The sequence below is a fragment of the Mycteria americana genome, chromosome Z (assembly GCF_035582795.1).
Source record: "Mycteria americana isolate JAX WOST 10 ecotype Jacksonville Zoo and Gardens chromosome Z, USCA_MyAme_1.0, whole genome shotgun sequence".
In the NCBI taxonomy this organism is placed as follows: Eukaryota; Metazoa; Chordata; class Aves; order Ciconiiformes; family Ciconiidae; genus Mycteria; species Mycteria americana.
The window spans coordinates 49,843,938-49,856,864 of NC_134396.1; the positions used below are offsets into that span (position 1 = coordinate 49,843,938).

At 43.3% G+C, this 12,927-nt stretch overlaps 1 long non-coding RNA gene across 6 annotated transcripts in view; it reads left to right on the forward strand.

Annotated features, from left to right (window-relative positions):
* LOC142402835 (uncharacterized) overlaps nt 1–12,159 on the forward strand; it is a 35,477-nt gene extending 23,318 nt beyond the window's left edge. For 2 of the 6 annotated variants that reach the window (XR_012773487.1, XR_012773486.1), the window contains exons 3-4: nt 5,866–6,082; nt 9,853–12,159. This is a non-coding gene — a long non-coding RNA (uncharacterized LOC142402835). The remainder of the gene's footprint in view (nt 1–5,865; nt 6,083–9,852) is intronic. The other 4 variants (XR_012773489.1, XR_012773488.1, XR_012773490.1 and 1 more) reach the window with 3 other exon arrangements.
* The last annotated feature ends 768 nt before the right edge of the window (nt 12,160–12,927 follow it).

Genomic DNA, 12,927 nt, shown 5'->3' on the forward strand with positions numbered 1-12,927 from the left:
CTACAAAACCTTCTGAGTTACTCTTGTTTCAATCAGTTGTTGAAATATAAGCACCCATTGCTTTTAGGGACTCCACAGAATATCCCCTGTGCACCACTTTGAACACATCCCTATATGTACAGTCATGTTGCCCAGACTTTGTGGTGGTCACTGAGCCAGGGGACTTGGTCCCTCAGTTCCCCCTGTCCCTCAATTCCCCCTGCCTGGAGCATAGTCATAAGGATTAGACAGTGCTTAAGGGTGAATTTAAGTGAAATTAGCAGCTAGTCCCCTGCAGGCAGTGAGTTTCATGCTTTACATATGGCATTAAAAACAAGCTCACTCAATTTTACACCTAATTAAAAAAAATCTAAATTGGAGAAAGCACTTTGAGTAAAATATATTTTTCTTTACCACACAACCGTCTTTCACCTAATAGCAGGAATAAGTAAGGATGAGACTTTCCAATAGGCTCTTTCCTAGGCTGAAAAGGTGAAATTGTAGAGAAATTGTAGAGAGGCTGGTACATGGAAGACTTCCCTCTCCCCAATATTTGGGGTTTATGCTTTCAACTATGTTTGGTTCTCTTGTCTTTAACATTTAGTGTGTGTGCTAAATGTATAGAGAGTAAACTCATACAGAGCAAAGGGATCCTGTTTCTTTCCACTCATCATATGACGGTGCCAGATTTAACTTTGTAGTGTCATATTAATTAGTACCAATTAAAAATTATTCAGTGTTCATGATACATCACATTTTATTAACACTGGTACTCCCCCATTATTAACTTCACTACAATTGATGGTCTAAATGTGAAAAGAGGGTGGCCCTACTCACATAAACAGTATGCTTAGAGACCATGTGCCTGCTGCTACCTCACAAGATCTTTCGGTGTTCTGGGACACAGTTATGCGCAAGCCACCTTACTGGACCTCTCTTGTCTCAGACTCATTGCATCTATATGTTACTACATTTATTAGAACATGCTTTAAGAGTATTTATAGTAATATATGTCAGCTTCTTTTCTCCCAGAAATTTATTTCACTCCTGGATAGGTTTTGTGGAATCATTCCAGGCAGCAAGAAATGGAACTGTAGTCTTGATGGTAGGGTTTCCCAGTGCTATTAAAAGAACAAGAGAGATGGCATATTTCTTCCAATGGGCTCTTCCTCATCTCATGCTTTTTTTCAAAATGAAGGAGCTGCAGGCCCACTGCAATATGATTGACTGCAGGCTCAGGAATCTGTAGTACTGCCATGTGTTGTTCTTCCACTGGCTGTTCAGTCAGCCCCGAGCAAATCTTAAGGCCATGTCTCCAGTCACAGAGGGTCAAGGCTTGAGCTCTCAGACAAGCCTAGAAGAACTGTGCATCCAAGCTGGCTCTCATCTCTGCTGGGCATGTAGCTCTGAGATTGGCTTCTCTGCAGCTAAGCCATCTACTCTACCTTAGATCATTATTTCAAGCATGATCAGAAGGTGCCATTGACTTGGAGAAGGACACAGGCTGATTAGATGTCTCACATTTAGGTATGTAAATAGAATAGGTGAACACCACCTTATACACACGGTGAATTTCAAGAGGTCCCCCTTTTACTATGGAGATGATGAATCTGTGGGACATGGACATGCTCACTCTCCCCATGCAGTTCTTGTAATTGCCTTGTAATTACATATTTGCCTGATGATCCCAGGACAGTGGCTGACCCTGGTAATTGCCTCCTGACATGTGCCGCTCTCCTTGCAGAGGTATTGTGGGACTATGTCACTGATTGGTGAGCTTACTGCCCTTCCAGTTGTGTGGTCCCCTTGGCTCCTGTCTCACCTTCCCTTGCTGGGCAGCCTCTCTTGCTGCTTCATAGAATGATAGAATCATAGAATGGTTTGGGTTGGAAGGGACCTTTAAAGGTCATCTAGTCCAACCCTGCTGCAATGAGTAGGGACATCTTCAACTAGATCAGGGCAAAGAAAAAGAAAGACCCCTCTCTCTTAATACTTTGTGCTCTGTTGTGATCCAGACCAACCTGGAGAACATGTATGAAGAGGAAGAAGAAAACAGGAAATATTTTTTCATAAGGCTTATCTTTTCCTCTCACATTTTGCTCAGTTCTAACAAAATGAAGAAGACAAAAGGCCTAGCTTACCTCAGGGCAAGACACTGTACTGCTCTGTGACCTCAGCTAAACTGTTCGGCACTCTTGCCTCCTTGCCTGTGAGCAGAAACCCTGAGGGTTTGTGACGAAAAGAGGGAAAAGTCATTATAACCACTGCTTGATAAAGCTTTGGGCTCTGTATTGCTCCTCTTAACCCTTCATATATGGAAGGTGTAAGGGGAGGCCTTCCTTTCTCAGAGGTCTGTGGTCTTCTGCACATCTCAGGCTAGACAGTGGAGAAGATGCAGCACAGCCCAGGCGTGCAGTTAGAACAGGCACAGGACAAATGCTTGTCTCCCAGCCATGTTCTAGTAATGGTCTATCCCAGCCAGGGGAGCTGCAGTGTTCAGAGCCAGCTGTAGTACAGCCTCACATTTGCTCAGGCTAGGAAGGGCCCCACTGTGGGGTGTCCATGCTGTGGAGCTGTTGCATAGGCAACAACAGCACAACAGACAGTGATGGAGTGGCTCAGCAGCTCCAGTGCATCAAGGCCTTCAGTCACCAGGGTGGAGGCTATTTAACCCTCCAAAGGAGCTATACCACCTGCTTATAAAGCTGTCACAGGCTGCATCAAGTGTCTAAACAGGATGGCAACAAGCGGCTTTCATGACTCTCAGGGTCATCAGTGAGACCCCTGACTATGCTCACTGCAGATTGTTTGCAGAGCAAGAGTTTCCATGCAGTAGCAGAACCCTCTCCTTTGCCCTTGTGTACCCAGGTGACTCATATGACACTACATGGGAGCACACCTTATGTGATTGAGTCTAAACTGCAAGACTCCGAGGTTATGAGACACAGCTTAGATCATATGCAGAAGTATGTGTGAGCTATAAAAAGAAGATGTAGATGGCAAGGGAGACAAATTATTCCTAGACTCACTAACTAGGGGCAGAACTGAGTTCTGCCCCATCTTAGTACCTGCTAGCACAGAAAAAAAGGGCAACCTCTCCTCTTCGTGCCAACAGGAAGATAAATGTTCCCTATAGAGAGCCCTTTTGTTCTTTCTGGCTCCGTGAAGAGGAGAGACTGGTAGACTCCTAAGAGACATTGCAATGATTGGGATCCCACTGCACAGCTTAGGTCATCTAGGGGGAGCACATACTGAGAATTTAAGCTGTCCTCCCACTAAATGTCAGACCGAGTATGGGAGAGGATTTGTAGTCTGCTGTAAAGCCTGCATTTATGTCCAAATTTACCTCCTTCCCTGAAGCTAGGCTTCCCACTCACCAGCACACTACCTGGGCTTTTCCTGGGACTCAGCTTGTCCCCCTTGTGCTCTGAGTAGCATGATCTTTTGTGCTCTCGCCCTTCTCTTGCACCATTCTGGGTTACAGCAGCTATAACCAGCCAGTTGATGTAGGCAACCAGATTTTCATAGGTTTAACCACTGGGGATGATCAGCTGTCCTCTACATTCAAGGAGCTCAGAAACTTCAGGGATGCCTTGCTGGATGTCTCTGCACTCACAGAGAGCCTGACATAGCTCTAAGTCCCCAAAGCTCATCTGAAAGATCTCCTTGCTAGAGACACTGCAGAGACAGTCCACATGACCTGTACTCCCTGTGGGCAAAGGCAGCACTATCCACATTGGTGTACTCTGCTCACAAAGATATAACTGAAACCTGCATACATGCCATGCATGACAAAGTAAATAGCTATTGTTATTAGCCCATGTTGAAGCATGGCTACAAGTGACTGGGGACTTTGGGCAAACTTCTTACCATATCTCCTTCCAGATGTTGCATCACAGTGTATCAGAAACGTGTGTAGAATCAACAAAAGACCTACAAGGACTCCTCTGAAAGCTAGGTTTATATTCACTTATTCACTGACAGGGCTCCAGAGCCTGGGTGAAAGAAGTATTCAGAATGCAGTCTTGCACTGTGATCAATTTTCAATTTTTTACCACAGAGTGCCTTTAAATATTGTTGTATGTTCCCAAAAGGACAGAAAGGTACAGGAAAGGAGGGAGGAGCAAATAGCCATTTGATTAGGAACAGAGGGAATGTCAATCACAGTGACTAAAGTTTAGTTAGAGAGGGAGAAGAGGGCAGGCTAGACTAATGCACTTTGAGCTATAGCATCGGCAGAACATTAGCACCATTTTTTTGTCTAGGTAACAGAATTTATTATCTGGCTTGTTTTATCTTTCACAGGCTTTGTGTATACATCCTCATCAGCTGCACACTGAAGTAATTTCTCCTATCCCAGACTGAAGTTTCCTGGTGTTGTTGTTTAACCCCAGCCAGCAACTAAGCACCACACAGCCGCTTGCTCCCTCCCACCCCTAGTGGGATGGGGGAAAGAGAATTGGAAGGGTAAAAGTGAGAAAACTCATGGGTTGAGATAAAGACAGTTTAATAGGTAAAGCAAAAGCCGCGCACACAAGCAAAGCAAAACAAAACAAGGAATTCACTCACTACTTCCCATCAGCAGGCAGGTGTTCAGCCATCTCCAGGAAAGCAGGGCTCCGTCACAGGTAATGGTTACTTAGGAAGACAAACACCATAACTCCAAAACTCCCCCCCTTCCTTCTTCCCCCAGCTTTATATGCTGAGCATGACATTATAGAGAATGGAATATCCCCTTGGTCAGTTGGGGTCAGCTGTCCCAGCTGTGTCCCCTCCCAACTTCTTGTGCACCCCCAGCCTACTTGTTGGTGGGGTGGTGTCAGAAGCAGAAGAGACCTTGACTCTGTGTAAGCACTGCTCACCAATAATGAAAACATCCCTGTATTATCAACACTGTTTTCAGCACAAATCCAAAACATAGCCCCATACTAGCTACTATGAAGAGAACTAACTCTATCCCAGTGAAAACCAGCACACCTGGATAAATAAAATGAGAAATTTAAAACATGGTTTGGAATGACAGAAACTATAATTGGTGACTATGTGGGTCTGGGGCATAGAGAGAATTTACAAAATGTCTACAAAATAAGAACATTCAGAATTGACAAGCTCTGACTATCAATGCCTCTGGAGGCTGCATTTCACTATTAGGCATATTTAGCAAGTTGTACAGAAATTACCCATTCATCCACTAAAATCAGAAAACACACCTGCAGAGGCACGGATTGCACTGTGGCATTTATCTCCTTGCTTGACAGATCTACATATCCCATTAATGCACATGCATTTTTTTGCTTTCACATGCTGCATCACTTTGGTGAAGATAGTCACTGAGAAAGGGTTCTGCCAAACAGAGAGTGAGAACATCCTGTTCTGGTAATGGAGAATGTGCACTGAGCTTCTTTCTTTTTTGCAGTTAGACCCTGATATGCAAATTCTCATTCACATGCGAATGTCCATGTGTACAGAGGAGCAAACGTAGGATGGGGTGGCAAAGGTTGCCATTGCTTGTTTTACCTACTAGTCTTCAAAGGCTTTGTTATTTACAAACCAAAAAATACTCATTAGCAAAAGTGGATCAAATTCAGGTATTATGTAACTAATATATATGCATCTACTATGGAGTTGACTGAGTCAGAGACATTTGTACGTGTAAGCCTTTCAAAAACCTTTGAAATCTTGATATGATAGAGGAGTTAAGATGACCTCACCACCTCCTGGAACTGATGGGGAGATTCTCCAAGCAAGTTCATTCCAGTGGGTTGATTTAGGTTCAGATTAAGGCTCCTGCTGGTGTTTGGTGAATGGATACCATGGCACATGCATGTGTGTGTGCATGCATGCGAATGTCCATGTGTACAGGCTGTTTAACCATTTTCCATCCAGTATGAGTATAAGAAGAAAACAAACCTCTTTGTGGATGCAGAAGGAAAGAAGCTGCAGGGAGACCCCAGAAAATTCCAGAGTACGCTTGACAAGGAATATAGAGGAAAAAGCTAAAAGACGACTTTGGGGTAAACTATTGGCTGACGTGAGCAAAGAAGCTGATACATGATTCTTGTGTTCAGGCAAGCAGGATTTTCTGTTACTTAGGAATAAACAGGTAATGGCTGTTTTTATTGTACTCCTTGGGGTAATTGAAGATGTGTTTTTGCTTAAGTATAAAGAGATTTAATGAAAAATGCCTTGGACAGAGTCCTACCGTCATAAGTGGTTCTGCAAGGAGTCTGCAAAGATGCACCATGAGCTGAATCCTTATATACACTTGCACCTGCACCCGTCATGTGAGTGTTGGCATGGGGTGCCTCAGCCCAGCATTGAGTTACTCCCCCGGTGCCAGCTCTGTTTACCAAAAGTGCCTCCTGAGCACTCGCATTACATGATCCTACAAGATAATACTGCAGCACTTCTTTTCTCATCAGCAACGGAATCTTCACTCCCTTACATGGAGTTGTTCTGTCTCTGGAATTCCTGCTTCCGGCCAGTTTAACCAGTCCTGCAGTTAAGCCTTCTTGTGTGCTACACCAGGTCGTTCTTCTGTCACAGATTACCATTGCTGAGCAGTTACAATTTGAATTTCCCCTTCATGACTGTCCTGGTTTCAGCTGAGATAGAGTTAATATTCTTTATAGTGGTTGGTATGGGGCTATGTTTTGGATTTGTGCTGAAAACAGTGTTGATAATACAGACATGTTTTAGTTGTTGCTGTACTAGTCAAGAACTTTTCAGCTTCCCGTGCTCCGCCAGGTGCAGAAGAAGCTGGGAGGGGACACAGCCAGGATAGTTGATCCAAACTGACCAAAGGGCTATTCCATACCACATGACGTCATGTTCAGTATATAAAGCTGGGGAAGAGGAAGGAAGAGGGGACATTTGGAGTGATGGCGTTTGTCTTCCCAAGTAACCATTACGCGTGATGGAGCCCTGCTTTCCTGGAGATGGCTGAACACCTGCCTGCCCATGGGAAGTAGTGAATTAATTCCTTGCTTTGCTTCGCTTGCGTGCGTGGCTTTTGCTTTACCTATTAAACTGTTTTTATCTCAACCCTCAAGTTTTCTTACTTTTGCTCTTCCGATTCTCTCCCCCATCCCACCGGGGAGGGGGGGGGGGGAGAAGTGAGCGAGCAGCTGCGTGGTGCTTAGCTGCCGGCTGGGGTTAAACCACGACAATGACAAAAAACCTCCTTGCTTGATCATGGGAAATCAACCACGTTGCCCCAGACTCTGGCTGTTTGGGACTAAGGGTATGGAAGTGGTGTACATATGCAACCACATGGTATGTACATAGTTCTTTGGGGTGGTAGAATATATCGTCTGGTATGACTTTCAGGTGTATTAGACACAAAATGCCCTCAGCTGTATTCAGTCAACATGTGGAGACAATTATACAGCCAAGTGTGCAATAGTTTAAGTGACCTATGCCTTACCCAACTTCTTAACAGTTCTCTCTGTGAACAGCCTTATCTCTTTTGTAATATCATCTCCAAAGCAAGATGCTTCTTATAGCTTGATTAAAGGAGGCAGGACAGTATTCTAAAAAGAGACTCCCTCACTGGCTGCTGTACTTCAGATATAATTCATATTGTAATTTCTCTTTTACTGAGATGCCTTTCCCTCCTGGCCAGTACAGCCCTGCCATATGTCTCTCAGAATAGTACAGTTTCTGGATGGATTTTGTCAAACCAATGCCTCTTTGCCTGAGGCAGTTGGAATTACTGTCAACATGTTGACAAAGGTATTGGTCTGCTTTTCCACTGAGCCGTTTCAAAGCTACTCAGCTGGGCAGATGAATTTTCTTTAATGGCAAATCATCATTACTTAAAGCCCAGCAAAAAGTTTACAATAAATCTTGCATGCATTAACACTTGTTCTATTAAAATGTACAGATAGCACGCCTGATTAAAACGCCAGCCTGATTAAAAGATTGAAATCCCAGCTCTCCTGGTCTTATTGAGAGCTGAAGGAACTCGTGTATGTGACCATAGGAAAGTGTGAGTGCACTTAGAATTAAAATTGAGAAGACACAAATAATCAGAAGAAAATAATGTTCAGAGGAATGTATTTAGAACATGATTTAGAGCAAGTAAATTACTAATGCTTTAAACTGCCTCCATTTCATCTCCAAAACACTTCTGTGAGTTTCTGTGCAGTGGATGGTGGGCTGCATATGCTTGTTGTTGAATTAAGCTTAAATGCATTCTCACAGAAGCAAACTGTAGAAATGACACCAGCAGCATCACAGTGATTTCATTGATCAGTAATGTAGGGGCCTAGTTCAGTTTTTTTGTTGTCAATCAGATTGTCTTCCACAGAGGGGAAGAAATTGAACAGGCAGAGTATCACTTATTAAGAAGGAAACTTGGTTCAAGCATTAAGTATAAGTGCTCACCTTCCAGAAGTAAAATTAAAGCCAAAGACTGCTTAATGAACTATATATATAAAAATTCAGAATTTTACTTTCCTCCTTAAATAAGTAAGTGAAAGGGGGAAAGCAAATAGTAGGTATATATTTAAAACAATATAAAATGACCTCATGTGGTTTATTCTGTTTTGACTTGTTCCTTGCCAGAAAGGCCCACAGAGATCAGAACCCTGCTTAGCCAACAGCTGTTCCATTTATAAAGTCATCGTAGCTACAGCTAAAGTAATACACCACAGGACAGACAGTAATCAAAATTTGTGCTTATTCCAGGAGAATGCAGTAAAATTTAATATGAATAAACAGATATGGTGTAGAACTGAAGCAGCAACAGTTATAACTAATATACAGAGAACAGGGTAAATATTCTTTATACTTGTCAGGGCATAAACAGGGCTTAAAGTACCTCTGAGAACACAAATCAGATCTTGCTAATTTGTTGAGTCACCAGGTTGGCTGAAATTTGCCCTGCAATGGAATGATCATCTAGACACAGTTTACCTTCAAATTTGACAGCAAACAACTTTGAATAAAAGAATAAAATTACAAGCATATGCAAGTAGAAGTCTCAATTGAAAATGAAATGCATGAGTAAAATTAAGCAGCCCAAAGGGTTGCTGCATGTTAGTTCTTCCCTGTATCATCAAAATTAATGAAGAGGAAAATAAATCATGCTACAGAGATAAAAAGGTAAATTCAGATGCTATCAGGAAGATAGCTGAGCTTTAGGCATGGACATTGCTGTTTCCTATAAATACTGATGAGCCCAAGTCTGAAGTGCTTGCTCACAGCACTTACCCTGGGTGGACCTCAGTGGGAGGGCAGAGGAGGATGGTCTCCAGCATGGACATGAGCATCAGAATATATCTTGTTATTTAGTTGTCATGTTTTGAATATGGGCACATCAGTTAAATTGATTTTTCAGCCCTTCCTGTGCTTTGCAGTTGATAGTAGGATTATGAAAATCCCAAATCACCAGCAAGCTGTCCTTGTCTGACTGGAAGGTGCTATGTGGATACACTATATCTGATGATACTCCCTATTCCTCTGGCCCTGCTGCTGGAACCCTTTGGGCACTCACTGGGGACTCAGGGCACATAACCAGCGCAGACTGGAGCCCAGTTTTCTCAGATATTTAAAAAATAAGTAACTGCAAAAATATTCTATGGTGCAAAAACGGTAAGAAGAGTCTCTACCTTCAGATCTGAAGCATTTTGAGCCAGACTGAGCATCGTGAGAAGAGCATGAGATTGCAATGTTTATTTTCTAATGAGACCAGATTAATGGTGTGTAATTTCTGTGAGGTGTTAAATTGACAGGATGATCTGCCAGGCCAGATCATTTGCTCAGTGCCTTGAAATGTTTGTCCTCTATGATATTTAGATATCTGACAACTGAATAACTTTTGCATAGCTCTATAGATTGATCTATAAGTTACTCTTCTTGAATGCACAGTCTTCTCAAGACCAGGATGACTTCAAGAAAAGAACACGGAAGGGAAACAAGGCAAGAAATCTGCTTTCCTATTTTTCCCAGATCACTTAGACCACGGGGAGAAAGAATAATTCTAATTATGCTGCCAGCCCTAAAGTCAGAAACACAGACATGAAGACCCTAGTGCAAGTGGAGGAAACAGTATGGGGTTATGTAATACAGCTGCCCTGTAATACAGCAGTCCTCATCTCCCAGGTCTCAAGCCTATTCCCAATGTTATTCCTAGACAGGATGCAGTGCTATAAAATGATGGCAGATTGATCCCACAGTAAGTTCCTGTCATTTGTCTCTGGGGACTTGCTGTCTGGGATCAGGCTGGGTCCCCAGCAATCTTACCCATCAAGCAGCTCAACAGCCAGGGAAATCCTTCTCTAATTATCCTGCAGGTCTGTATTATTTTGCTTCCTCTGAAGATTATTCCTGGAGTTTTCTCTCCTCTGCCTTTTGGGATATTGCCATTCAACTGGAGAAACCACTCTGCTTTGTCCTTGTTGAAGGATGAACTGAACAAATAGGCAAACTTATGCTAATTTCCAGCAAATGCCAATGTAAGATACCCGACTCGCTTTAGTCATCAGTCCTGCAGTCCATAGCTAACCTATGCTTTTGAGTTAACAGCATAATATAATCTGTCTTCAGAGATGACCAGATCTTCACAAGTCGACTTCTGGTGATGGCAAGCGGACACTGACATTACGGTGACTCCTGAGTCAGAAATCATCAGCTGATCACTGTCTTCCTGGAACACAACAGCTGTGGACTAAGTCCTACAAAAAGAGGATGTGAAACTGAGAAAATACAACTGATTTCTTTAGGGTTATGTGTCATTGTTCTACTTCATCTTTTGTAGTGCCCTGCACATTGTGTCCCACATTTCCTGGGCACAGCAAAGGTAGACTGCCATCTGCCAAAAACAAAGGCCAAAAAGCAGCCATGTGCACGTCCCATCTCATGTGACACCTCTGCGTCCTAGGCTGTAGGAGTGGCCAGACACTAGTGTAAAGAAGCCACATGCAGAGCCAAGGCTGTTTGCAAAACAGGGTTACTGTCCTTGAGCTAACAGATGAGTGTTGAGGGCTTCCCTGGTGGGAAGTTATTGGCTATCCTCAGCTCAGTTGGAATTGAGGGAAACAATTCACTGCTCCTTGCTCTGCTGTATTTAAGCAGGAAAGGTATCCTGCCAGAAGAGCACATGACACAGACTCCCAGCCTCTAGGTCCTACTGCAATTCAGGTTAGGTAAGTGGTGGTGAGGTTTCCTAACTCTTACTGGAGACAGGCAAAGCAAGCACTAATCTTTCTATGTGATATGGCAGTATTCTATTACCTTCTGTTGTCCCTGGCCATAGCTTCTCTGCCTTAACCCCATCTCAGGGAATTTTCCCAGTACTCAACATCATGCAGAAGACTGTATGACTTTCCTGAGGTTCATTGTTTTTTTTTTCTTTTACACTATAATATTATTTCAAGCTGTTGTAAAGAACAGCATATCATCCCAAGCTCTGTCTGAATAAGATTTCTTCTGCAAGTATGAGGCTTTGATAAGGGCTATAAATCCCTTCTAGTCCCTTTTCATCCTGGCCCACAACAACGTGCTGTTGAATTCAGTTCATGATATGTATATTTACATTAATGACTGAAAATATTCCTCTGCACAAGTGAGTGTATTAGTTTGTCAGATCATAGAGACAAACATCTCTAGTCAGATAATGTTAAGAACTCTATTAACTAGAAATCATAGCAGACCCAAATCCTTCCATTCAGACAGTAGAAGGGTCATATTAGGGATCAATATCTGGACCTGACTCAAAATTTTACAGCTGATCATTATTTCTGTAGTCAGCTAGATTGAACTCTCAAACTTGGGCATACCTGGCCTTGGAAACACAGATTCAGCTACAGGCCCACCCATCATGATCTCAGGCCACATACTCTGCTGGTGTAGACTGCACTTCCTCCATTGTGAGCTGGATTTCTTTTCCAAGTTCTTGATCACACAAGCAGCTGAATGCTTCCTTGTCTCAGAGACATAGGTGCTCAGCACTTTGGAGCACTGAGCCCTGGACTGACAAGCATGAATGAATGAACTCTGCAGCAGATTGTGCTTTATTCTTGCACTGGCAGGAAGGGGAATCCAACAGAAATTCTGCCTGGCAGCTAGTGACAGACACAGATCTCTGTGTGGCTGTTCCCTGGCCTTCCTCCTTTCATTTCAGAGCCTGTAACAATGAATAAAGAGCTGCATGAGGGGATATCCCTATTACCCCCTCCTTAGACCTCACTCATGCTTGGCAATTCTTTTTTCTTGTGTACTGGCTTTGGCTGGGATGGAGTTCATTTTCCTCATAGCAGCTCGTATGGTGCTATGTTTTGAACTTCTGACCAAAAGTATTGATAACACAAGGATGTTTTAGTTATTGCTGAGCAGTGCTTACACAGTGTCAAGGCCTTTTCTGCTTCTCACAGTTCCCTGCCAGGGAGCAGGCAGGGGGTGCGCAAGAAGTTGGGAGGGGACACGGCAGGGACAGCTGACCCCAACTGACCAAAGGGATATTCCATACCATATGACATCATGTTCAGCCATAAAAAGCTGGGGGAAGAAGAAGGAAGGGGGGGACACGCTTGGAGTTATGGTGTTTGTCTTCCCAAGTCATTGTTACATGTGATGGAGCCCTGCTTTCCTGGAGATGGCTGAATACCTGCCTGCTGATGGGAAGTAGTGAGTGAATTCCTTGTTTTGCTTTGCTTGTTTTGCTTTGCTTGCACGCGCAGCTTTTGCTTTGCCTATTAAACTGTCTTTATCTCAACCCATGAGTTTTCTCACTTTTACCTTTCTGATTCTCTCCCCCATCCCGCTGGGTGGGAGTGAGTGAGGGGCTGTGTGGGGTTTAGCTGCCTACCAAGGTTAACCCATGACAATCTGCCAACAGTAAGCTCTGGTCATTGTATCCGAGGTGGCGAGCTTTCAAACAAAACAGAAGTTAAAACCTGTAAGACATGGACATATGTTTTTTTTCTGATGTTGTTAATTTTAACT